The sequence below is a fragment of the Adiantum capillus-veneris genome, chromosome 12 (assembly GCF_014529385.1).
Source record: "Adiantum capillus-veneris isolate H3 chromosome 12, ASM1452938v2, whole genome shotgun sequence".
Classification (NCBI taxonomy): domain Eukaryota; kingdom Viridiplantae; phylum Streptophyta; class Polypodiopsida; order Polypodiales; family Pteridaceae; genus Adiantum; species Adiantum capillus-veneris.
Genome location: NC_140942.1, coordinates 144,799,451 through 144,825,493, shown reverse-complemented (window position 1 = coordinate 144,825,493; position 26,043 = coordinate 144,799,451). Strand labels below are relative to the sequence as shown.

Below are 26,043 nucleotides of genomic sequence, written 5' to 3'. Positions count from 1 at the left end.
GGAGAGCGCGTACACCGTGAAACGAGAGAGACAATAATAAGCAAATAGACAGAGAGCATCCTTCTTCTTCTTCTTCACGGGGGAGAAGATTTTATGGAGATGGTGATGAAGAGCTTGCACCACTCCGTATAATAGATAAGTAATTCTCATGTCAAAGCAAGAGAGCTTCCGCGTTTGAGAGTGTATCCATCCTCCTCAAAGTGAAAGAAGAGCGGTCTTTATATGGGCTCTCAAGGCCGAAAGCACTAGCTAAGAATAGAGTGAGGCAAGGAGAGACAAGTTCGCGTACGTTCACAGCTTACTATTATTTTTTTTTTAAAAAAAACTTTTTTTTAAGACACGGATTTCGATGCGCAATTTAGAGACTCTAAGAAGAAGCTTGACTTCTAAGAAAAGAGTTCTAAACTAAGCTCCTCCTCTCTTTTCTAAAAAGACTCTTTTTTTTCTAAAAACAATCCTTTGCTTTTTGGTGGTCAACTCTCTCACTTACCATTCAATTTTTACATTAAATTTGACCATCCAAAGAGTATCTAACCAACTAATGAAAACTGTAGCTAAGCTATGCCACACCGTAACATCCGACATAATTGTGTCTTTCCATTACTGTAAATCAAAATTCGACGAGATAGATATTGAAAGTTATTTTTTTTATTTTTAAAAGAGACCCAAAAATTGAGATCTTACAGCCTGTGCGTATCAAAGTGAGCAAGTGTGTGTATGGTGTGTGTCTGCAGGCGAGAGAATGTACATGAGTGTGTTTGTGTGCGAATGTGTGTGTATGTGGGTGTGTGTTTGTTTTTAATTTTATTATTATTATTTTTTCCTTCAAGAATTCTTTTTTAGGGGGGGATCTTTTTGGGTTTATGTTTTTTATAAACAAAAAGAAAAGTAAAATAAATAGAAAAGGCACAAACTAATTAAAAAGATACAAAACACAAAAAATAAAGAAAAACCAAAAGAGAGCGTAGGCAAGCAAAAAAAAAAGGCAAAAAACTACCAAAAATTGTAGGAAAGAGGAAAAATGAGGGAGGTGCTATGGAGGGTGTTTTTTTTATATTTAATATATTTGTGCTTAGAAAATTGCCCGAGACTCAAAATTGCCCAAAAAATATCAAAAATGACCAAAAAATCTATAAACATTCACTTTTTAGCAAGGCATGTTCTAGATCGATTGTTTGCATCAAGTTTTTATAATTTCATTACTTTTTAATTAAATTTTAGCAATTTTAAGCACTAAATTAGCAAAAATATGCTAAAAATACCAAAAATTAGCCCTTTTTAAATAAATATATATATATATACAACCAATTTAGCTCAAAATACAACACTTAGCAATGTCATTGCACGATTCAATCAATCATTCATCAAAATACTACTCAAAATCGAAACAATTCTGACTATTTTTACTCGTTTTTTGACCCCATTTGACCCAAAATTAGTCTAAGTAGAGGCCTAATTAAAAAGAATTATGCACATAAATCAACAATTGCAATCGAAATTAGTGCACTCACATTGCACTAAAGCATCACATCGATTCCAACACCAAATGACGCCTACACACATGTGTGTACTCAAATCCGCTTTACCGCACCTTCACCTACATGCAAGCAACACCAAATCTCATGGTGCATTAATTCTGTTAAAATTATCATATAAAATTGATGAGCATGCATCCAATTAGTGATTTTAGCAATGTGTAACACAAAAAACCCATATAATTAGTGAGTAATTAGAGAGGATAATTAGCAAAAATCCATTAATTACACACTAAAAATCGCTCAATTTTACATGAAATTTTTGTAAATTTCTTGCAAAAGAGTATCTGAGGTACGAGACGCCACAATCCCATGATGCATAGCTCTGTCTATGGATGAGAGTGATATAGACATCCCGGTGTTAGTGATGACACATCCATATGTTATAAAATCCTGATAATGCAATGAATGTAGATAGCACTCAGGAGGCTAGTACAGCCAAGTTTGCACAGATTTTGTCAGCATTTTGGGCGTCTCATGTATGACCTCTTAGTGTCGAGGCCCGACGTAGTGTTACCATATACATGTGGTAGTGATGTGTGTGAACACACTAGGACCGTCGGAGTATTTTTTCCCTCTTTAGGAGGTTTGTTCCCCCGTACATTGTATATACTCACGCTAGGGCTATCTATCTTTCCATTACACACTAAGTAATACACTCTATTGTGTGCCTTGAGCTTCCTTCGTCTTCTCTAAGTTATGTGTATTTCTTTGTAACCCTAATTCTAACAATTGATATCAGAGCAGATTGCGACCTCTCAGACTTAGTCGCCAACTACTCCAACACAAACTTGCTCACTTTCTTCGATTTTAGTGAACTTTGACAATTCGGACAAACCATGGTTAAGGAAAGAAAAACCGATGAAATACGTGAGAACTTAGTTTTAAAATTTTATAAACTTTAAATATTATGCTAGTATTTTTGGTTTGCTTCTTTGTGAGGAGGAGACTCCATAGCTTAATAAAGGAGACATTCCAAAACATTGCTTCTCTTTATATAATTCTAGTTAAACTCAACCTTACGATTTTGTCACTTTCTTATTGTTTTAGAAAGCTAAAGTCACTCTAACACATTATATACTAGTTTGACTAGCATGTCATTCGTGAAAATGAAGCTTCTTTTTTAATGTAATTTTTTATCACGTATATGAAGCTTGTAAATGAACTCAAAAGTCCCTCTCTCCCCCTCCTAAAAACACACACACACACACCCGCCCCCCCCCACCCCCCCAAAAACCCCAAACAACACCAAAAAAAAAAAAAAAAACACACAATTTGTGAGTGATTTGTATTAAGCACATCATAAAAAATTACAAAACAACCTCAAGCCTTGAGGTGCAAAAGATTACAATTAGATGTCTATAGTCTCAAACCGAAGCTAAACATATATGGCTTTACAAAGTAGGTAAACTATAGTTCTAGGGTTTTACCCATCGTAGGTTGTCAATATGGCATGGATAGCCCTAGACCAGTCTCTTGAGTCTTGCTTGCTTTCAAGTGTCAAGATCATCACTCTGCTTTCTTGTATAACCTCTGAGAACCTGGAGCGTTGTTGTCTTAAAGAGATACCAAGAATGGCTCCAACACAAACTTTGTGAACAGAAGTAGCTTGACTTAGTGACATGTTGATGTATGTGACTCATGTGAAGAATGGCACAAGCAAACTAAGCCTCTAGATTTTCTAGCATCTTACTACTTTCCTTTTTGAAAAAAAAAAGGATGCAATTTGACTCACAATACTATCTATTCTTTGTGCATTTTTCAGAAGCTCCTCACTCCATCACTAAGGCCACTATGCAGCACAATGAATTGAAGTCGTGAATGGATTCAATTGCTTGTAGCGAGTAGTCAAATCGCCAACCATGGCAACACATGCCTTGTCGTCGAAACCATGCTTACCAGTTTCATGATATTCATTCATATTTAGTTGTCCAAGGAAATACATTGAGGAGCAAAACAAGAGTGCATATGTTCCATCATATGCCTCTAGCAATCCCAAAAAGATCGTCTTATGCTCAAAGTCTTCTATGAAACCTGCATACACTATCAAGTGGTGGGTAATTTCATGTCTATAGAATCATCGATCATCAAGCTGAAAAATTATAAGGCCTTGTTGTAGGATTGATTCATCGAGATATTCCGAGAAAATGTTGCACAAGCCTCTCATTGTGATAAGATCTATGTTGTAATGTTGGGACAGACCCATTAAAGTTGAAGAGAGACTTATTGGGAAATGAACTTGACCTCCATAGTACACAACCTTACATAAGTTTGTAGCTACCTTTTTGGTAGCACCTTGGTCCTATCAAATGCCTTCATCTACTTGACTATTAGCTTTTCATTAGAGACTAAAGTGTGTAAAAGATTGCTCCTTATAGAGAGCATATGATGACACATCAGAAAATAAACGTGCCCTACCATGGTGGGAGTGTGTTTGGCTGCACTGTAGAGGTAGGTAAGGAGACATACAAAGGAAACACTACTAGAAAGAGACACACCTAGACAACCCATATGGCCATGTGCCAAACTAGGCTTCACTTGTAAATAACGACATACATGGCCCAGCAATATGAACATTTGTCAAGAAAAGCATGCATGCATATCAAGGAGATGATGAATCAATATGACACACCCGGCCAAGCCATATGACCATATGCATGCACCAATGACGCACATGGCCAAGCAATATGAGAAAGTGAACCCCAAGTGATGATTGACGCATATCCTTTACATGGGTGTCTTATATGATTCAAACTATATAAAGAAACAAAAAATTACTCTAATCATTAAACTCTCTTTGAACACACTCTCTCTCTCTCTCTCTCTCTCGTTCTGGTTCAAGGCAAGCAAATAACTAATCTCTAGAAAATAAAAACCGTTAATGCAAGGTATAGTCAAAATAGGACTCTACAATTTATATCATTTCCTCACTAAGAGCTTTGTGATGAGAATGAGACACCCTACAAGTAAACAATCAACTTGAAAACATATGTACACATCATTTATTATCTCTTGAGGTCATGGAAGTTCTAGCGTTCACACTAACTCGAACTTGAGTGTGTTATAAATCGGCTGAAAAAACTAAAATTTTGACAAATTTACAACATTATCTTGAGGAAAACGAGAAAACTCTTGGTGCAAAATAAGCCTAGTGCTCATTGGGTCTTCTTTCAAATTAAGTGGGAAAAATGTTTTTTGATAAACATGTTTTTGGCTTTCTAAAAGAAGCCTTAGTGTTGTGTTGGGTTAAGCATACTTTCATTGCTTTCAGTGCCATGATGGAGATTTATCTTAAATGTTATTTCCATTTTAAAATATTAAATGAATCTTTCTTTTTTAGCTTTCATTTCACATCCTTACAGGCTTGACTCCACTTGGATTCTATTCTTTTAGAATAAAGAATAGAATGCAAGGTAAAGTAAGGCTTCACGTTGCATACTTCTAGTAAATTCTATACATACACACATACATATATTTATTTATTTTACACATACACACACACATACATACATACATATATATATATATATATAATATACACACACACTAAGCAAACCATGGTAAAGAAAAGGAAAAATGGTGAAATATGTGAGAACTTAATCCAAAAATCTTGCAAATTCAAAAATTCGACTTTTATTTCTGGTTTGCTTCTTTGCAAGTAGGAAACTCGATCCTTTAATAAAAGAGATATTCTTGAACAATGCTATTTTATATAATTCTAGTTAAACTCAACCTAGTGATTTTATCATTTTCTTGTTATTTTAGAAAGACACCGTGACCCTTTCACTTGTTTTTCATTCAAATGTGTGCCTACTCGTTCATGCGCCACTCTCGGACACCTCATCACCATCACGTTGTGAGCGGGATGAAAACACACACAGCGCCTTTATAACGACCCGACACACACTCTTGGGAAGATACACACACACACTATGGGGCACCACTTGGCTTAGACAACACACCTGGCCGAGACAGGGAACACACCTCTAGAGTGAGAGGAGAGAGACTATCCACTTGCCCACTCCACCCAGACACACACACACACACCCAAAAAACTCAGCTCAAAAGAGGATAATTTCTGATGTTTACATACAATTGATCTTGGGCCAACACCAATGGGGCAAATAGCTCACACAATATGGGTAAAATAAGCCAGATACAATCACAAACTAGAGCAGAAACTTCGCTCATAGGAGAAACTTACACAGAGAAACAGCAAGAAAAGAGTGAGGAATTTGGCAAAATGGATAGCACCATCGCGTCTGGAACGGCCCAAAACCCCAATCTACAATGTCAAAGTGCTCAAATCCGACTTCGGATGAGCAGTTTACGGCCAAAACAAGCTCCAAAATGAGCAAAAACACACCTGCAGTTGTTCCTCCTCTCTTCTCCACATTTTTTCTGGTCTTCTCTCAGTTTTTTCAGTTCCCACACTTAGCTTTATTAGTTGGGCACCCTTGGCCTTTTAGATGACCTCAAACGGACCCCGAACAGGCCAAAAACTGACCTCGCAGTGCATAGTTGTCACCTTTTTGCATCATCCGCACACCTGGCACTCATTTCTTTTCAATAATGCATCTCGCAACCACGTGAAGTGGCCCCAAAAAGTGGTCCTAATGATGACCTTTCTGCATAACTCTCACAAGAAAACACCCACGTTATGTCCGTCCTCATCCGCGTACAAATATTGACCCCGTTCGCCCTCCTGACGCCACTAGATGCCATCTGACGCACCTGCTTACCTCATGTCGTCGGCCTGCGGATAGCTTCCTCGAGAAGTTTTACGCGCTATAAACTCCTCATTATTGTAGAAAAAACATACTGGTACTGGTGATAGTGAAAATCGATGCACTATGTACATGCTGTCCTACGTGTACACATGTGGGCCCCACGTAACCACCTGGCTCTGGAAAATGGGCAATTCTTTATTTGATGCGCCATGCATGTGTATGTACATATGCGCAATCCCTTGCTCCAAAAAACTCCTGACATAATTTGCCCCTCCCCTAGCGTGCTAGATCATTCATGATCAGCAACAGCAAAGAGAGATATGAGACTCGCCGCATCACAGGTCTCCTCATCCCTCACCAACACTGCTTTATCCACAGACAGCTCATCTTGCTCCACCATCATCAATCTAGCATGATACAATTTAAGACGCAATCCATTTACCCTTGACTTATGTAGAACACCACCCAGGTTAGCCAGCTGATATGTGCCATTTGGAAAACACTCCACTACCTTGAAAGGGCCTTCCCACTTAATTTGAAACTTCTTTTGGAAGGTGTTGTCCAGCTTACTGTTGTAGCGCAAAACCAAGTCATGTTTCTTGATACCCTTACTTTTGACCTTTTCATTTATCTTTGCCAAAGCCTTATCCTGCATCTGCCCATAATGCTCCAATGCGCTCATCCTATCCAACTGGACCTCTTGTAACTGCAAGAGCCTCTCTTTGAATGCATCACTAGGTGGCCCAAGCAACTTCTCTAACATCTTGACCGCTGGCAACTCTACCTCCACAGGCAATAGTGCTTCCTTTCCATACACCAAATGAAATGGAGTAAACCCTGTACCTGTCTTCACCGAAGTACGGTAAGCCCATAATGCACTAGGCAATTCCAAATCCCAATTCTTTCCTTGGTGCTCTGTCACTTTAGAAAGAATTTGTACCAACTCACCATTGAATCTTTCATTTAAGCCATTACACTGCGGGTAATAAGGAGTGGTATGATGGTGCCTAATCTTCATCTTTGTGCATAAGAAGTCTAGCAGTTTACCTCTAAATCATGGCCCCTTATCTAAAAGTAGCTCTAATGGCACCCCAAACTTGCAACATATTTCATCATACACAAATTTTTCCACATCCTTTGCAGTGATCTGTTTTACTGCTATAGCCTCTGCCCATCTAGAGAGATAGTCCACTGTCGTCAAGATATAGCTTTTGCCCCTGCTTGTGATAGGTAACGGGCCTATTGCATCAATCCCCCACTTTTCAAACACATCAAACACCATAATGGTTTTTCGTAGCTCTGGCTTCAACACTCTCTTCCCAAATGCTTGACACCTATTGCAAGACCTACACCAATGGTGAACATCCTTGTGCAAACTAGGCCATACATACCCCTCTCGAAAAATCTTATGCAAGGTGATCTTTAGAGCAAAATGTCCACCACACGCGCCTTCATGATTCTCTTCCAACACTCTGTAATGCTCCTCCCGCCAAGGTACACGTCTCAACACGAGATCAGCCCCTTTCATGTATAAGACATCACCAATCAATTTTTACATGTATGCTCTACGCACAAAGCCATACTTCTTAGACTTCTGAATCTCCTTTGGAATGATTCCTATTAGCAAAAACTCCTCTTCTTGAGCCAAACTTTCCCGGCCATGATAAAGAGGTAAAGTGGTCCTCAACACAAATAGCTCCCCAATCATGCCTTGAGCTGCTTCATGTGCCTCTCCATTTAGAGCACGTTCAATGTGTCTGATGCTCCATGCTTCGAACTTTTTTAACAAGCCTTTAATTCTGAAGCACATTTCCTTCAATGAGGTGTTCTTGCTCTTCCACACACCCAGCACTTGCTTCACCACTAACAAGGCATCACCTTTTATGCTCAACCTTCGAACCCCATGCTTTAAACAAATGTGTAATCCGGCTTCCAGAGTAGCATATTCAGCCTCATTGTTACTATGAGCATCCAATTTGAACCCTCTCTTGCATACTAGCTTCCCCTCTGGATCATAAAGTGCTATACCCCCTGAAGCTGCATCATGGCTCTTTCTGTATGAACCATCAAAGAACAACACATGTGCATTGCTGATCTGTGGCACTTCTTCAACTACCTTTCTCACCACCTCTTCCTTAACAATAAGGGGATTCTCCTTGTAGGTCAACAAATCAGCTAGGGTAGCCCTTGTACTATCTTCCACTAGAAAAGAGAACTCAAACTCTTGCATCTCAATTACCCATTTCTTCACCACATTTGACATGTTAGTACCATTAATTAACCGTGGCAAAAAGGCATAACTCGTCAAGAAAACAAAAGGCCGTGGTAGCAAGTAATGAAGAAATCGTCGACAAGCAAATATTACACTGGCCATCACTAGCTCTACTTCCTATAACTTTCTCTCCGCTACCAACTTCACTCGGCTTGCACAATACACTGGCCTCATATAATGGCTGCCCTTCCCCTTTTGCAATAGCATGGCTCCAATGGCATCATCCCCTACTGAGGGATTTACATTAAAAACTTTCTCCCAATCAGGAGCCTGCATGGCTGACAAACCCCCTAACACCTCTTTCACCTCTTGAAACACTTCTTCACACTTGTCATCCCATTGCAATGGATCATGCTTTGCCACTTGTTGTAATGGATAAAGAATCTGAGAAGACAATGGAATAAACCTTGCCATGTACTTCACTTTGTGTATAAAGGTTGCCAATTGCTTCGTACTCGTAGGTGATGGAAGAAGAATAATAGACTTAACCTTATCTGGATCAGCCTCAATGCCATTTTCTGACACCATATGGCCCAATAACTTCACCCTTGGCTGTGCTAGATGACATTTCTTTGGATTTAGTTGTCCTCCACATTCATCATATCGAGCCAATACCATCTGCAGTTTCTCATGGTGTTCAACCCTACTGCTATAAACACAGAAGTCATCCATAAAAGCTTTAACACAACTACCAATGAATGGTTCCAACACCCAATTTGCTCTCTCTTGATAGAAGGAAGGTCCATTTGACAACCCAAATGGCAATACTGTGTAGCAATAGCAACCCCATGGTGTAATAAAAGTGGTCTTTGTGCGGTCTTTAAGAGCAATCTTCAATTGAAAATAGCCTGAAAAACCATCACACACACTGTACCTCTCATAACCTGCCACTGAATCCAAGATCTGATCGATGAATGGAAGAGGATATGGGTTCTTCTTAGTGGCTGCGTTTAAGGGCTTAGAATCTACACAAATTCTCCACTTCCCATCCTTCTTTGGACTGACTACAACTGGACTCACCCATTCTGTGGTCTCCACAGGGACTATGAACCCTGCCTTCAACAACTTGTCCACCTCTTCTCGCAATGCTTCCATTTGCTCTTGACCCATACTTCTTAGCCTTTTCCGCACTGGCTTAGCACCTTCTTTCAGCTCTATATGCATCTCTTCGCCCTTGAACCCTCTGATCTCTTCATATGAAGTAATGAACAAATCAGGAAAACTAGCTAGCATGTGTATATATATATCCTTCTCCATAGCTGAGAGGTCTCCACGGATCATTTGTGTCATCAATTCCTGCTTCTTTGACAACTCAACCTTGGTTTGCATCAGCCCTTCAATCACTTCATAAGGCCCTTCACTTTCATCTTCAACCTCATTCGCAAATGCAACTAAACCAAACTCCTGGATTTCTTTGTCCATCAAAAGAAATGCAACATCAGCATCCTCATCACTGCTGGTAGTGCTATCACTATCCTCATCTGTCACCGTGGAAGAGTCTTCATCACTAGACTCATCCTCATCTTCATAAAGCTCCTCTAATCGTTTCCTTGTGTCCATATTATAAAGCTTCTTGGTACCTGTCTTTCCATAGAGGCTAATCGTACCATGTCGCCAATCTTGAACAGCTCCCACTGCACATAACCATGGTCTGCCCAGTATAATAGGATATGCTCCCAACCCTTCTGGAATCACATGAAAATCAACCACTGCCTTTGCATCATATGACTCCACTTCTAAGCTCTTTACAACACCCAAGCATTTTACTTTTTGATGGTTTGCCAATCTGATCCGAAAACCTGACACCCCAGCCACTGTGAGACCCATCTTCTCAATGCATGAGTGTGTTATGACGCATATTTGGGCTCCGCCATCCACATAACCTTGTCCCAAATTTTTCCTTTTATGCCACACATCTACTATTGGACAAATGTCTGGTAGCTCATGTTGGGGTATAGGCGCCTGTGCCTTGCCCGGCCGCCCAGAGTCTAGGCGCCCACTGACTTGTATACCTTATACATAGCATAAGTGTATAGGGGGTTGCCCACTCTTTGAGTCTCCCCACCCACATTTGTGTGTGTGTCTCCTTCTCTCTCTCTCTCTCTCTCTCTCTCTCTCTCTCTCTCTCTCTCTCTCTCTCTCTCTCTCTCTCTCTCTCTCTCTCTCTCTCTCTCTCTCTCTCTCTCTCTCTCCGTCTGTGGTGCTCCCCGATCCCCTTCAATTGGTATCAGGGCTATGGTGACCGCGGAGAGCACGACGGCTTTGAGAGCTTCGAGGCGATAGCTCGCTCTCTCTCGACGGTAGAGAGATTAAGAAAGCAGAAGACTTGCTGTGAGAATGCAATGGGAGCTTGTGAGCTCAGTTGAGAGTGATGTATGCTCTTGTGGAAGCTCAGAAAGGAGTGTGGAAGATTGTGTGTAAGTGAAGGTGCTGCCCTAAAACTATGTGCGCAGCAGCACAGTTTTCAGATTCGTTTTTCTCCTTGTAGAATGCAGATCTGAGAATTCTGTTCAGTGTGCCCTTCCGTTTTGACGTGGTCTACAACTTTGCAGAAGAAACTTTTTGCAAATTCCTCACCGTTTTGCTGATATTCAGCTCAGACTGACTGTATACAGAAAATTCCAGATTTTCTGTTGTCGCATTGTGTGCGAGTTTGTTGCACTTTTGGAAGCACGTGAGATGCTTGAAATTGAGTGCATAAATTCTGAGCTGAAGATGCAATTCCAGCTTGTGTTAAGCTTGTGGTTTGAGGGTTTTTGGTAGACTTGGGCAACGAAGTATGGAGGCGTTTACACACCATCGAGGCGGTCTCTTGAGAGACGCAGTTTTTTGGAGCACACAGGTGGAGCTTCTTTCACTGGTTTTCACAAGATACTTTGGCAGTGATTTTGTGCTTGGATTCATGGTCTTTGCGGATGGTTTGCATATGGTTATGGCGCATGGTTGATGCCCATTATACATGCATTTTGACGAGCACTTTCAAGTGCCGGTGAGCTCTCTTGAGAGCATTGTTTTCGCATTGATCAAGTTTCCGGATTGCAAATATTTTTGGCGTTTGCTTATGCGCGGTCACTCCGTTGATGTATGTTGAGTGTAGTTTGATGCGCATTGATTACTCATTGTATTGAGCTTGCACGAAAATGGTTATTTTGTGTTGATAGCCATTGTGCGTCGAAACTCTGGCGAAATTTTTCCAGGAGTTTTATACGCATCATTTATGCGATCTAGGTAGAGATTGTGGGTTGCACTCAGCATTTGTGTGCGGTGTTCTCTGCAGGTGGGAGATTTGTGCGTGTGTATGCATCGATACCGCACAGTGTGGGCTTGGTGATTAGCTCACAGATTGCAGTGTGATACTAGAGCATGCGAGGCTTGTATTGACATTGCGGGAGCTCTATTTTGGAGTGTGTCTCACAGGTTTTACATTGTGTTTCTGGCCATATTGGTAGACAGTTTCCAGGTGTTGTTGGTGAGGTGGTTTTGCTTTCTAGTTTGCTACATTGTGCTCATGGCAGAGACAGGTGATCGATCAGATTGTGACCTCTCACAGATGCGCGTGTTTGATGGGTCAGACCTTGCGTCATGGAGAGAGTGTATGCTTGACGCATTGACACAGCGAGGGTTGCATGGACCATTGAGTGGTGATGCAGGTAGACCTTCAAACATGTCTGACGATCAGTGGCAGGAGCTAGAGGAGATGGCACTATCTACACTCTCTTTGCACCTTGCGGAATCTGTATATGCTCTTGTTATGTAAGAGACTACTTCGAGAGCACTTTGGTGAAGATTACATGAAATGTATGATAGATATGAGTCATCACGGACTTGTGTGAGACATGTACATTCACGAGCACGCCGACAGGTGACATGTTGGTATTGTGGTCATTCTGGACACGTTAGACGGCGCTGTTTTTGTCGTATGCGACATTGTAGGAGACATGACAGTCTCAGAGATGTATGTAGTGATGCCATGGACTTAGTTGCTTTGACAGTTGAGGCAGATGTAGTGTCAGAGTATACTAGTGACGGAGATGTCACTTTTACCTCGACCTATGCACGAGATGCTATACTTGTGGATAGTGCACTCCCTTCGCAGTGGTTGCTAGACGCAGATGCTATGTTTCATGTCACGCCGCATCGTGCATGGTTTTGTAGCTATTCTAGCGGGATGCTTGGCAGTGTACATTTGACCGATGGATCGGTGCATGCGATAGCAGGTGCAGGAGATGTGAGACTGTCATTACCGAGTGGTGCATCTTACTTGTTACGACATGTGCGCTATGTACCAGATTTGACAGTGAGTTTGATCTCGATTGGTCAGCTTAGAGATTGTGGATGTCAGATTTCGCTATGAGAGCAAGATTTTGTGATGCATTTGGGTTCACTAGTGATTGCGAGGGGTGCCAGGAGTGGTACAGGTTACCCATTGCATGTGGATCACGGGAGAGATAGTGTTGTCTCTGTGATCACGCAGCCAGGTAGACAGCGAGAGAGCAGGCGAGTCTCTTTTGCTTGTGGGTTGCAGGATGCTTTGCATGGAGTGCAGAGTAGTGAGCTCGTTGTGCACACAGTTGGGGCACGACTTGAGCAGTCACACAGAGAGGTGACAGAGTCAGACATGCATGCTTTGCTAGTGACTGAGCAAAGCAGAGAGTCAGTTGTGCAAGATACTTCTATGCAGGATAGACAGGTAGAGCGGTCTTGCTCTAGTGAGTCACGACAGGAGGACGTTGTGCAAGAGTCTATGCATACGGAGTTAGATCATGAGAGCTCTAGTGAGTCACAGCAGATTGAGTGGTCATGTTTGCAATGGATGATTGCAGAGGAGGCTGAGATGTCAGCAATTATGCAGTCATTCCTTTCTATGCTCGACAGTGAGCATGGAGATATAGTTGTGCAGGATATGTCTTCCAGCAGACACCTAGAGCAGCTGGTTTGCTCTGAGGTTGCACGACAGGTTGATGCGTCTTTTGTGGACAGTCAGGAGATGCATGTGGCTGACACACCTCGTCAGTCAGAGATGCCTATTGCCAGGGATATATATGTTGATGCATGCTCCGTAGAGCTAGCAGGGCCCGCTAGCATTGCATTGGCATTCGGCGGTCTCATGTATGACATGTTGATCTTGAGTCCGGATATCGTAGCTACAGTGGGAGCATTTGCAGTTGGGGTTGTCAGTCGTTTGTTGACTGATGATGGCATGGTGCACGAGGGAGATATGCAGGTATTGCATACATACTTGCAGTACGTGTGCGGTACGATTGGTGGTGTATGGACTTACACGGGATCAGGACAGCCGAATGCACACGATCACATCCAGCCAGTGGGCATCGGTTGAGAGCGGTTTTCTCTCGCCTTTTGTAGTCTTTAGACTGATTCTCTTGCTTAAAGACACAGTCGCCTTTAAGTGGGAGGTTGTTGGGGTATAGGCGCCTGTGCCTTTCCCGGCCGCCCAGAGTCTGGGCGCCCACTGACTTGTATACCTTATACATAGCATAAGTGTATAGGGGGCTCCTCACTCTTTGAGTCTCCCCACCCACATTTTCACATAAGGCATACATCGTATCCTCCCACCTGTGAGGAAACTTGCAGCAAATGTCACTCTCACATCTGAGAGCAAACCATGTGTGGAATCCTCGACACACAATTAACAACTGCTGCTGCAAAAAATTCAACGTTCAGAATTTTAAAATTATGATATGACAAGCGCGTCCGGAGCGTGCCAAAACCCCAAGGTAGACTCCTCGATCACATGTATCTGAGTCCGGGTGTGAAAGCTATGCCAAAAAGCCTTCATTTCGACGCGATACCTTATACATAGCATAAGTGTATAGGGGGCTGCTCACTCTTTGAGTCTCCCCACCCACATTTGTGTGTGTGTCTCCTTCTCTCTCTCTCTCACTCTCCATCTGTGGTGCTCCCCGATCCCCTTCAGCTCATCCATTGCCAACACCTTTACTGAACCTCTCTCTGGCTCTTTCTCCATTGGCTTAACCATCCTCTTCCACTATCGCTTTAGCTTAGGCACCATCTCTATAAGCTGCCCAAAAGTAACATCTGCCTTCCTGCTCGTCAGATCCTCCTTCAAGTCATAGCTTAATTTCCCATCCCCTAGTGGAAAATCTGAAACATGAAACTTTCGACGAGCTCTCCTTTTCCTCTTGGCCTTGACATCCTCTCCTTCATGGTTGTTTCCTTTCTTCTTACTAGGACCTGGGGCACTTCTTCCTTCCTTATCCTCTGTGGTCCTCTTCCCAATAGGCATCACTAATGTATCCTCTAGCTTTGATGCCTTCTCCAAGGTGACTACACTTAGCACTTTTGTCTTTCCCTTTTCCTCATGGGTCAGTCCATTGGTTCCTTCGTCTCCCTTAATTTCGATGCCATAATCATTTGACCTAGTTAGCACCTGTCTTGGCAATGGATACATGTCTCCCCCCATCCTTGGTGGCTTATCACATTGCGGGCTGATGTGACCCAACTCTCCACAATTATAACATGTGGGCGTCTGCCTCCAAAACCTACCATTGCTTTGTCCAACACCATTCCTAGGCCTTTCTTCACCTCCTGGCTGATTTGCAAACCTCCCTCGACCTCGATTATTTCCCACTTGACCTAGCATGTTTAGGCTGAGATTCTTCATCAAATCTACCATTTGCCTCATGTCTTGTCTTAGCCCATCATCTTGCACTGCTGTAGTGACCATTGCTGGCATAACTTGAGTAGTAACAGGAACCACTGGTTCGTGATGAACCCCTGACATGCGACCTTGTAAAGACTTTATAGGCTGAAATTCAGACCTCATGGGCAAAGACTCCACCCCTAACTGGCTCATTTTCCTCAACTTCCACGCTTTGTTCCTTGATACCTCTAGTGCATCTTCATATGTCCTAGGCTTCTTTAGCTCCACTCTCCAACGTATATTCTCCCAAAGACCAGCTAAGAACCTATCCTTCTTCATCATGTCAGGCGGGGGTACCTGTGGTGTTAAGGCCTTGCACATTTGCTCCCATGCCAATGAAAACTTACATATGTACGCATCTACTGGCTCACCTTCCTTTTGCACCAAAGCCTGTACTTCTTGCCACACTTTGTCAGGATCTTCTATCTTCACAAACTCCACTTCCAACGCATGTCGTAGATTGTCCCAACTCAACCTTACAGGTGGATCAGCCACACGCAACTCCTCTTCAAATGCTTTAGACCAAACTCGTGCATCACTCTTCAAAAAAATTTGGAGAAGGCGTAACATCTGCGCAGGGTCATGAATCTGGTTGCTAATGCAGGCAACCTCCATCTTTTCCAAAAATTCTTCCACATCTTCATCACTTCTTCCATGAAACTCGGGATAAGAGAAAGCCATGGCTACCCAAGTTTCAATGCTTTGAGAACCCCTTTGAACACACGTGCAAGAACCCAAAACTTTTGACTACCCAATCCCCAGAAACTTCAATGGAGCTCAACTTTAGATAGGGACAAACACATGCACATCAAATGAGTTTTCATAGTTGATCATCGGAATTACAACAGGCAAAGGACATTCCAAGATCTCTCATAATCTTCTTGGCCCGAACATAAAGACTATGTGCTGCTGGAAAAAAATCTTCCTGGACACATGAATATTTATCTGGATTCTTTGAGTTAAATGAAATGGAGTGAATTGAGGGCCATTTTGATCATCCATTAAAGCCAACCATGAAGCTCCCAAGAAGGCACACCTGACTTAACCTCTGATTTTGCCAAAATTTCAACAGCATAACAGCATAAATGGCTCAAAAGACCAAAAAACCAGCCATCATAACTTGGAAAACTTTTGGCAGAGTTTCCCCAGAAATAGAGCAGTAGGAACCCAAAATATAGACTGTATATGTATGCATAAACTGTCAACAATAGAACGCGAGCATCAAGTAGGACTCACTAGTACATAGCCTATGGCGAGGTCACAAAAAGGGTGCTCCAGCTACCTGTATCACCGAAAGGATCTCTACATTTGAGAATCCCTCAGCTCAATAAAAACCTCACGCTATCAACCCTCACACGAAGGCTAATGCAAATCGCGTATAGTCAAGTCTCAGAAATGACTATCTTCCAGACCAAGTCTCAGAAATGGCTGGGACTGCCAAATACAACCAAGTATGGCTCCACAAATGCGTACAATGGTAGTTTCCACAAGTAACGTACAATCCAGCAGACAATGCGCTCAAATAGGCGCCAAGTGATGCATACCCACAACAACTGCAAGTGACATCACTGCTAGTATATCACTGTACTCTAGCTACCTGTACCTGTGTGAATCACATGTATCTATACCTGTCCCTGTAACCTGTAACCTGTAACCTGTAATCCCGAATCTCGAAGCTTGAAGCTCGAAGCAGAAGGTACTCGAAGAAGATCCTCCGTGGGGGCACCAAAAGAATGTGAGCGGGATGAAAACACACACAGCGCCTCTATAACGACCCGACACACACTCTTGGGAAGATACACACACACACTATGGGGCACCACTCGGCTTAGACAACACACCTGGCCGAGACAGGGAACACACCTCTAGAGTGAGAGGAGAGAGACTATCCACTTGCCCACTCCACCCAGACACACACACACACACACACACCCAAAAAACTCAGCTCAAAAGAGGATAATTTCTGATGTTTAGATACAATTGATCTTGGGCCAACACCAATGGGGCAAATAGCTCACACAATATGGGTAAAATAAGCCAGATACAATCACAAACTAGAGCAGAAACTTCGCTCATAGGAGAAGCTTACACAGAAAAACAGCAAGAAAAGAGTGAGGAATTTGGCAAAATGGATAGCACCATCGCGTCCGGAACGGCCCAAAACCCCAATCTACAATGTCAAAGTGCTCAAATCCGACCTCGGATGAGCAGTTTACAGCCAAAACAAGCTCCAAAATGAGCAAAAACACACCTGTGGCTGTTCCTCCTCTCTTCTCCACGTTTTTTCTGGTCTTCTCTCAGTTTTTTAAGTTCCCACACTTAGCTTTATTAGTTGAGCACCCTTGGCCTTTTAGATGACCTCAAACGGACCCCGAACAGGCCAAAAACTGACCTCGCAGTGCATAGTTGTCACCTTTTTGCATCATCCGCACACCTGGCACTCATTTCTTTTCAATAATGTGTCTCGCAACCACGTGAAGTGGCCCCAAAAAGTGGTCCTAATGATGACCTTTCTGCATAACTCTCACAAGAAAACACCCACGTTGTGTCCGTCCTCATCCGCGTGCAAATATTGACCCCGTTCGCCCTCCTGACGCCACTAGATGCCATCTGACGCACCTGCTTACCTCATGTCGTCGGCCCGCAAATAGCTTCCTCGATAAGTTTTACGAGCTATAAACTCCTCATTATTGTAGAAAAAACATATTGGTACTGGTGATAGTGAAAATCGATGCACTATGTACACATGTGGGCCCCACGTAACCACCTGGCTCTGGAAAATGGGCAATTCTTTATTTGATGCACCATGCATGTGTATGTACATATGCGCAATCCCTTGCTCCAAAAAACTCCTCACAACGTGAGTGCAGAGACTCTGCGCCTCTACACAAGGCTCTCTCTCTCTCTCTCTCTCTCTCTCTCTCTCTCTCTCTCTCTCTCTCTCTCTCTCTCTCTCTCTCTCTCTCTCTCTCTCTCTCTCTCTCTCTCTCTCTCTCTCTCTCGGTAGCTTCAAAAGAAAGTTACTGTCCATTATTCTCATAAAAACCAACGCATCCGGTGCAGAATTAAACTCCTCCAAAATATGCCTACATTTACTAGCAAAAATAACTAAGAGGACTCGAATTTTACCCATAGACCAGACCCTGATGACACCATCAGTGCAACTAGAATACATAGTACTCCCATCAATGCTCCAATTGAGACTCACACTGTGAGGAACCGGTGCATTTTTTGTCAAGTTTGAGAAATCGGGATGAAAATCTTACACGGTGCTCTTGCTCTCAAGATCCAAGATCTTGATGTAGGATTGAATTGCGGCACATAGCCAATACCTGTTGGGTCTGAAGCACAGAGAGTGAATAATATCACCAGAATCTAAGGAGTAGATGCATTTACCCTCGACCAAGTCCCAAAGCATAGCAACACCATCTTTTCCTCCATTCTCACAGAGAGAGCCAAGGGATACAGTAATGTTGTTGACATACCCAATGTGGCCGAACAAGTTGGTGAAAGCTTGCAGCTGGTGAGGTTCCAAACCTTCACCGATTGGTCCCAGGAACCCGAGACAATGATAAGGTTAGCGATAAGGGGACAGAAGTGCATGCGTCCGCTATGCGCATCGCCATCCTGAATAGTATAATTACACTCACCTAGAGTGTTTCACAGAGCTGGAGCGGTAGCGTAAAAAATATCCCTTTCTATCGCCTGAGAAAAGAGTAAGGGGAAAAGAAGAAATTTTGCCACAAAATAGAGAGAAACAGTGAAAATTTCCTCTTGGAAAATTCAAAAAAAGAAATTTTGTATGTTTGGGAAAGTGATTTTTCAACATTGGTTCCATAACAAAAGTTCTCTCTCTCTCTCTCTCTCTCTCTCTCTCTCTCTCTCTCTCTCTCTCTCTCTCTCTCTCTCTCTCTCTCTCTCTCTCTCTCTCTCTCTCTCTCTCTCTCTCTGCGATCACATCTGGCATATGTCTCTCTCCTTCTCTCTCTTCCCCTTCCCCGTGCCACCTTCCCCCTTTTTTCCCTTCAAGCCATACAGGAATCCACTAATATTCCCTTTAATGACCACCTTTAGAAAGATAGGCACGGCCTACTAGCTTAAGATTATTGACCCCTTAAGCCGAACTTGGGGTTTTACAAAGACTTCATGTATTTTGGGGTTTATGTGTTCATGTCATGGCGTAATTTTAGGCTAACATGATTCATCTACTTATTAATACATCATGACAGTTCAATTTGATTCATCACCATGGTTCAATGTACCATGATACATCATAACGGTTCTCTAATGGATTCATCGCTATGGTTCACAAGTGAGACTTAGTGTTGACGGACGAGGGTCAACGACATGCATTGTGCTTCCATTGATGTATACACACATGTGTATACACCCCTTTCTTGTATCTATGGGATCTATGAAAGTTTCAGCTTGTATTTGTTAGCTTAAGCCTTTTATGGACATTTGGGCGGCCGACCACTTCTTTAAAAACCCTAGGTATAAATGTCAAATGCTACAATGTGAAGCTCATTCTTTTGAGAGCTAGGGTGGAGAGTAGAGAAGCCTGAGGTGGCTATGGAGATGAAGCTCCCCTCTTACATTGTAGCTAGCATTGGGCTGATAATGAAAAGCTATTTGTCTCTCTATGCTTCTCTCCCATGTCTCTATGTGTTGCGATGCTTAGATTTGTGATTACTAGTCTCTAATTTCATCTAATCGTTTTCTCCTCTTGCTGATTTTCTCATGTGTTGTGCAATTTATTCATGTGTGTGCTCGATTGAAGTGTGTGTGTTGAGGCAATGGCATTGCATTTCTCTAATCTTGGCTTCCATATGCTTGTGTTTGCATGATTTTGTGCTTGTGTGTGCATGATTTTGTCTTCCATATGCTTGTGTGTGCATGATTTTGTGTGTGAAAATGTTAGTCATTAGTGAGAGATTAGCATCATGTTGAGCTTGTGAGAGTTGAGTGATGGATCGAGGTGTGTGTGCGAAGAGCTTCCATCTCTTCTTGAATTCCCTCTTCTCTAATCATTAACTCCTACTCTCTCATTAGAGTGCTCAATCCGTCGGATTTGGTGCATCCACGCCTCCATGCACTACCCGAGTTCTAATCCACCAGATTGTCTCAATGCCGGTGGGTTGTGTGCTATGCTACGACCGCCAACATTGGCACCATTGTCGGGGATCGAGCGCCTAAGCTAGAGGATCACTTGTGTGATGCAAGGAAACCAAATCTAAACATCCTATGCGCTTGTGAATGCAACTCAACTTATAATGCTCATGCTATCCAAAACTAAACCAAACGCACTTGAAAAGTCATGAAACTCATACGAAATACTCTTCTCATTGAGAGGTCATTACCTTCTGAACTCTGACTCGACATCCTACCAAGAACCACCTCGTGCGACAATAGCGTATGAAGACAGGCAGCAAAATGCAGGTCACCATTTTTTGGTTTATATGATCCTAATATGTAGCTCTATTTGTCGTGAACCCACAGGTATAAAGAAATCACAGACCAGACACACTGTTTGCGAGAAAACTCACCTAGAAGCTTGTAGGATCTCGCTTCGCAAGGATGACATTGGAATTGTGCAAGCTTGGCATTGGATTGAAGCCCCCGCTATTGCTAACGCATTGGGGATGTCGCTTTTGCAATGGAAGCTCCGTAGAGTGCATAGGGAAGAGAAGAAGCCTCTCTCTCTCTCTCTCTCTCTCTCTCTCTCTCTCTCAGGTACAACACACAGTATATGTGAGATTAGATTAATTCAAAATTCTGTCTTAGGGCTACAAAAATTGGCTTATATATACAATTTCTCCTTGCTCATTCTCACAAAGAATACTGGCCGCTTAATCCATTATGAAATGTCATTTTGTTCCTAAAAAATAAGTGATACAAAAATTTTGGGAATGGCTTCTTCTGTGTTCAGCCGTCAACACTCCCCCCTTCGCATCCATGTCATCCCTAGCATGACAGTTCTTCATTTTGAAGGCCGTCTGGTTGATTTGTCTCTAGTGGAAACCGGGTGGCATGATCATCTTTAAGTATGATTCATACCTAATAGTGCCAATGCTGACTGTTGGGCCAAAAAATTTGCTATCATGGGTTAAAAAAACTGGTATAGAAAGCTTCCTCGAAAGCTTGCATGTGATGGTGATAGTGTCACTCGTTGCCAACATACTGGAGTATGTGGCTTTATACGGTGCAACCACTTCAATGCAAGCTAATAAAGTCTTACAAATTTTTGAGCATCACACATGTTAGGTCAGGAGAGCCCTGGAAAAGCTTAATGATGCCCGTTAGGGTTTTCACCATGTAAGTGCCACTTATTCTCTCTTCGTGTTTCTTCTTTAGCATTGCTCAACAAAAGATCTTGCATGCTTCTAGCTGCTTGGTCAGTTCCTCATTCTCTTTTTGTAGCACCTGATAATGTTTACTCAATCTTTTCTCTACTTCTAGGAAGCCTTCGTCCATATGCACTCTTTGTCTCTGCTCCAGCCTCAACACCCGTTGAAGTGCTTCTATTTGATCTTCTAAGGCTTGTATAGCCTAGCTTTTTGTCTGGCTCTGGCCACTCTTGGAGTTCCTTGCAATCTCTGTATGGTAAGCTCTTGGAGCGCTAGTTTAGCTCTCGGGGGGTTCACTATGTGTAAAACTACCATATTACGTGCGTTCAAGACATGTTTGTAAAACCCCTAATCTGTGAATTTTGTTAAGAATATAATGTACCCTTTTCTTTTAAAATCTTTAATATTTTTTCAAATTTGAAAAAATAATGTCCTTCTGTATATATATTTCTGTAAGTTTCAAGAACTTTAAATACCCTTCGGTTGAACTCACATGTATTAGGTGACCTCCCCGGGTTTTAGCTTTCAGCTCACGAGCCGACTCTAGATCTTCTTCAATTTGCTCCTTGCCTACTTGCAGAGTTTCTATCTCTTTAGAGATCTCAACTATTTGTAGAGTGAGGTTGTCTCTCTCTGCCTTGACTTCTTGCAACGCTCTCCATTGACTTTCTTGTTCCTTCTCAGTAGCTACAGCTTTGTGCATATATCTTTGTAACTCGCTTTGCAGGGTTTCATGCTGTCTCGTTAAATTTTCTTCTCTTGAGTGGATCTTACTATGTTCTTCTGCTAGAGTGAGGGTTCGGGTTCAAACTCTGTCAAGGAGTTGGTGTCCCGCTCGCACATCATCTTCATTTTCCGCCACTATGCTCCTTGTTGTGGACTTTTGCAGCTGTCCGCCGACCAAAGGGATTTTGTGGCCCATGCTCAACAAGACACTTTCTGACGGAGGTTTCCATGGCCTTTCAAGTGATCTCCTTTGAGGTACTAATAGAGCCGGCCTCCATTCATGGACTTCCGGCAGCGAGAGATCCGATTCATGTATTCTAGTAAGGGTACCTCGGGCTTGAAATCTCTCATCTATCAGTTCTTCTTTCTTTTCTTATTCCTAATGGGATTGTTGTACCTTATGTTTCTTGGGAGGCCTCTACATGGGTGTAGCCCGCTTCAAGAAGATCCTTGTAGGTCTATTGTCTTCCCTCTTTCATCAATGGCACACGTTCAGATGCCTTTTCATGTTGGGATGTAAAGGGATGGGGGTTTGTATAGTTTCTGTGGTGGTACATTAGGAGAAATTTGGACTCACTTTTGGGCCCTGTAAGAAGTTCCACGTCGTCTTAGAGAGAGGAAATGAAAATGTTAAATTGTGCATTTTATGTGATACTTTTTTGCAACAACGAAAAGCCAAAATGACATTCTTTGGTAGGTAGCCGCCGTCTTTATCATTCTTATCCTTTGTTCTCTTGTCAGGAATCCAACTAACCGTATGACTAATGATTTGAAATGCCAAACGATTTTCCATAACAGTGGATGGAGTCAAGAGTTACTTTGTCTGGCTGTAAAAAAAAGCCGTGTAAAGAACTTTCATTTACCAACGTAGACTACAAGCGTTCCCTCCAAAAACATAAGCCACAGGAACTCTATCAACTCTAAACATGAGAATATGGCCTTCCCTCCCAAAAGAGATATTTCATGAGTTTTGAGTGTCTGTCTATTTCTCTATCCACTCTAGGAATGGAGAACGCTTCTTTCTCTGATGAAAACACCAATTTGAACTTGCAATCCTCAACCCCTTCATCTTCAACACTTACTCAAAGAAATAACATACATCATCTTCATATAGATGTATTTCAAGAGTACGCACCATTGCAGAAATGTAGGAGGGAGTCTTTCTTATCTCAATAGGAGAAAGAACTTAGAAGGACAAAAAAGGAACATCATTTGGATTTGTGGATCGATGGGTCTATTTATCCAAAGGATCCTACAACAAATGCGCCCCTCCCTTTGCTAATATCACTAACCTCTTACATTTCACATGCGGTGGCAAGGATGGGCTATTGGGATACACTGAACATTTGGAAATGAGAGGATTGAATGCGGAAAAGCAAAGAAACCTCCTAGCGATGCATAACATGCAGCTGAAGAAACTTAATGAAGCATGCTCTCGAAAGATTTTATCAAACAAAGAGACAATCCAAAGCCTTGAGAAGAAGATCACAAGTTTGCGAGAGAAAGACACTATGCTTGGTAGTCGGAAAAGAAAACAAGATCTATGTAACATAGAGAACATGAAGATTGGTAGTGGTGGCCTGAAAAAATGAATACGAGATTTAAGGTAACTCGAAGCTTGTTTTTGTTTTTGTATCTTCAATTTGCTTCACTAAGAAATGGTTACACTTTCCTATACATGATCATAAAGCATGGTGATTTTTTTGTAGATCTTTGCTGCATCCAAATCGAATGATGTAGGCTTCAATGCCGGAGTGCATTATAGTCGTCTAGTTCCAAAAGAAGTAGTTGAAGAGATGATAACTCAGAAAAAATTTTATAAGTTGAAAGGGAGGCTCCTTACCTCCTTCATGAATGAGAATCAGCTAGAACGAATGGAAGTGCAAGCAATACTTGATGAGAGTGGCATCTCGCAGATGAATATAGAGAACTCTTTAAAGCATTAGTTAAAAAGTCTCAAAATAAACTACAGAGAGGACCATTGCTGCCAAAGCCATCACATGTAAAGGCTACTTACCGGTACGTAAACAATGAGGTGTTTGCGAAACTTGAGTCACCATTCCATATTGAAGCAACATTCTTAGGCAAGGGTAGCAGAGAGGTACATTTAACGAGCACAACAACCTCTTCATTGATCTTGAAGCATTGCAAATGTATACATTTCACTTCTTTGACATCAGTTGAGAGGAGTGTGGTGGGATTCTCAAGTTTGTTTTGAAGCTCAACGAGTGCAAGGTCCTGAAGAACAAGAAGCTAGAGAGAGTCACCATTACTCTCATGAACAAAGCTCTAGATCCATCGATAACAAAAGAGGATCCATGATAAGTTCAGTGTGCAATCCAAAAACAACACTCTAACTCTAAAATCATTTCAAGTATACTTAGTTCACGCTATAATAACAAGAATATTGATTATTTGGTTATTGATTTTCTATTTTCATTTTTCATTGCAGGTTGATAAGGAAGATTTTGAAATCCTCGATTGGGTTTTTAGTCAAACCCAAACTCCTTCTATCATCAGTGATTGAACAAAGAAACAGAGTCGTACTTTCAATGGAAGGATTTGGTGACTATACAGTGGAATGGCACATGGCAGGTGACTTAAAGAATCTTAAGTGTATGTACAACATAACACATAGTACAGGTGTGGCAAATCCTGCTTATATTGCATGGTTGATGCACAATCTCTTGAGAGTGTGCAATGGAATAGAGCTCCCAACAGACATCTTCAAGATAAAACTTTTAGGCCAGTGCTTGATATTCCTCTAAGTAGAGTTCACGTCTGTACACTTCATGCACTCTGTCAAATAATTGAAATGGTGGTTCATTTGTACATATGTTTTGCATGGACATCAAAGCCAGAGAGTGAGTCAAAAGAGTGATCAAAGCATTAGAGGAAGTGATCTCAGACATTGGTTTGCATGGAGACAATGTCAAAGCCGAAGAGGATCCTAAGATGTCTCAAATTCGTTACAAGGTACCTAGGAAAGCATCGATAGGCGGCATGAAGGCCAGAAGGTTCTTGGGTTTAGCCTCAAAGATTTAGATAGAGAGGAGAGGAGAAACCTGTTCAACAAATAGAAACAGTTACACAAAGTGGTTAAAGACAACGTTGGTGGTGGGGCAATCCAAAATCACAAGGAGAACGTGTGGAAATCACTATATAAAATTTTCCACTACGTTGAGCAGCATTCTTGGGACCAAAGTAAGCTCACATCATTTCAAGCAGCCTTGCTGGATTGGAAGATGGGCCTACCTTATAGGGTGGGGTGGGCAACATATCACACATTACATGGTGGGTTAGCATGCTACATATACAAACGAAGTTTAAAATTGTACTCTACTCACCATTTTGTTTTATTTCAATGCATCACATACTATTCAACCATGGTCCATATTTTGCCAAGACATACGGATCACTATCAATATGGTCCACACAAGGCATAGAAAAAACCCACTACATGGCAAGAACGGGTTACTTTAAGCACACTAGACATGGGGGAGGAAAGGATAAGACCAATAGCCTATTAGAGTTACACCAATGGATTTATAGATGACTTATTCATAGAACAAGGTAGAAGGAGCTTCTTCTTAAGAGTTCAAAAATTACACGGTCTTTACAACACATCCGCAAAGAGAAGATACAAATGGCTTGGGGAAATTCAAATGTGGGGGAGCACCATGCGAGGTGGCGATAGTCACGACTCAACAACGGGAAAAGATGGACCTGAGCCCGACGTTTTTATCCTCTT

At 42.1% G+C, this 26,043-nt stretch overlaps 1 pseudogene; it reads right to left on the bottom strand.

The window, feature by feature from the left end:
- Positions 1-1,571: 1,571 nt before the first annotated feature.
- On the bottom strand, positions 1,572-18,873 carry LOC147446636 (small ribosomal subunit protein RACK1 pseudogene; annotated as a pseudogene).
- Between the last annotated feature and the right edge of the window lie 7,170 nt (positions 18,874-26,043).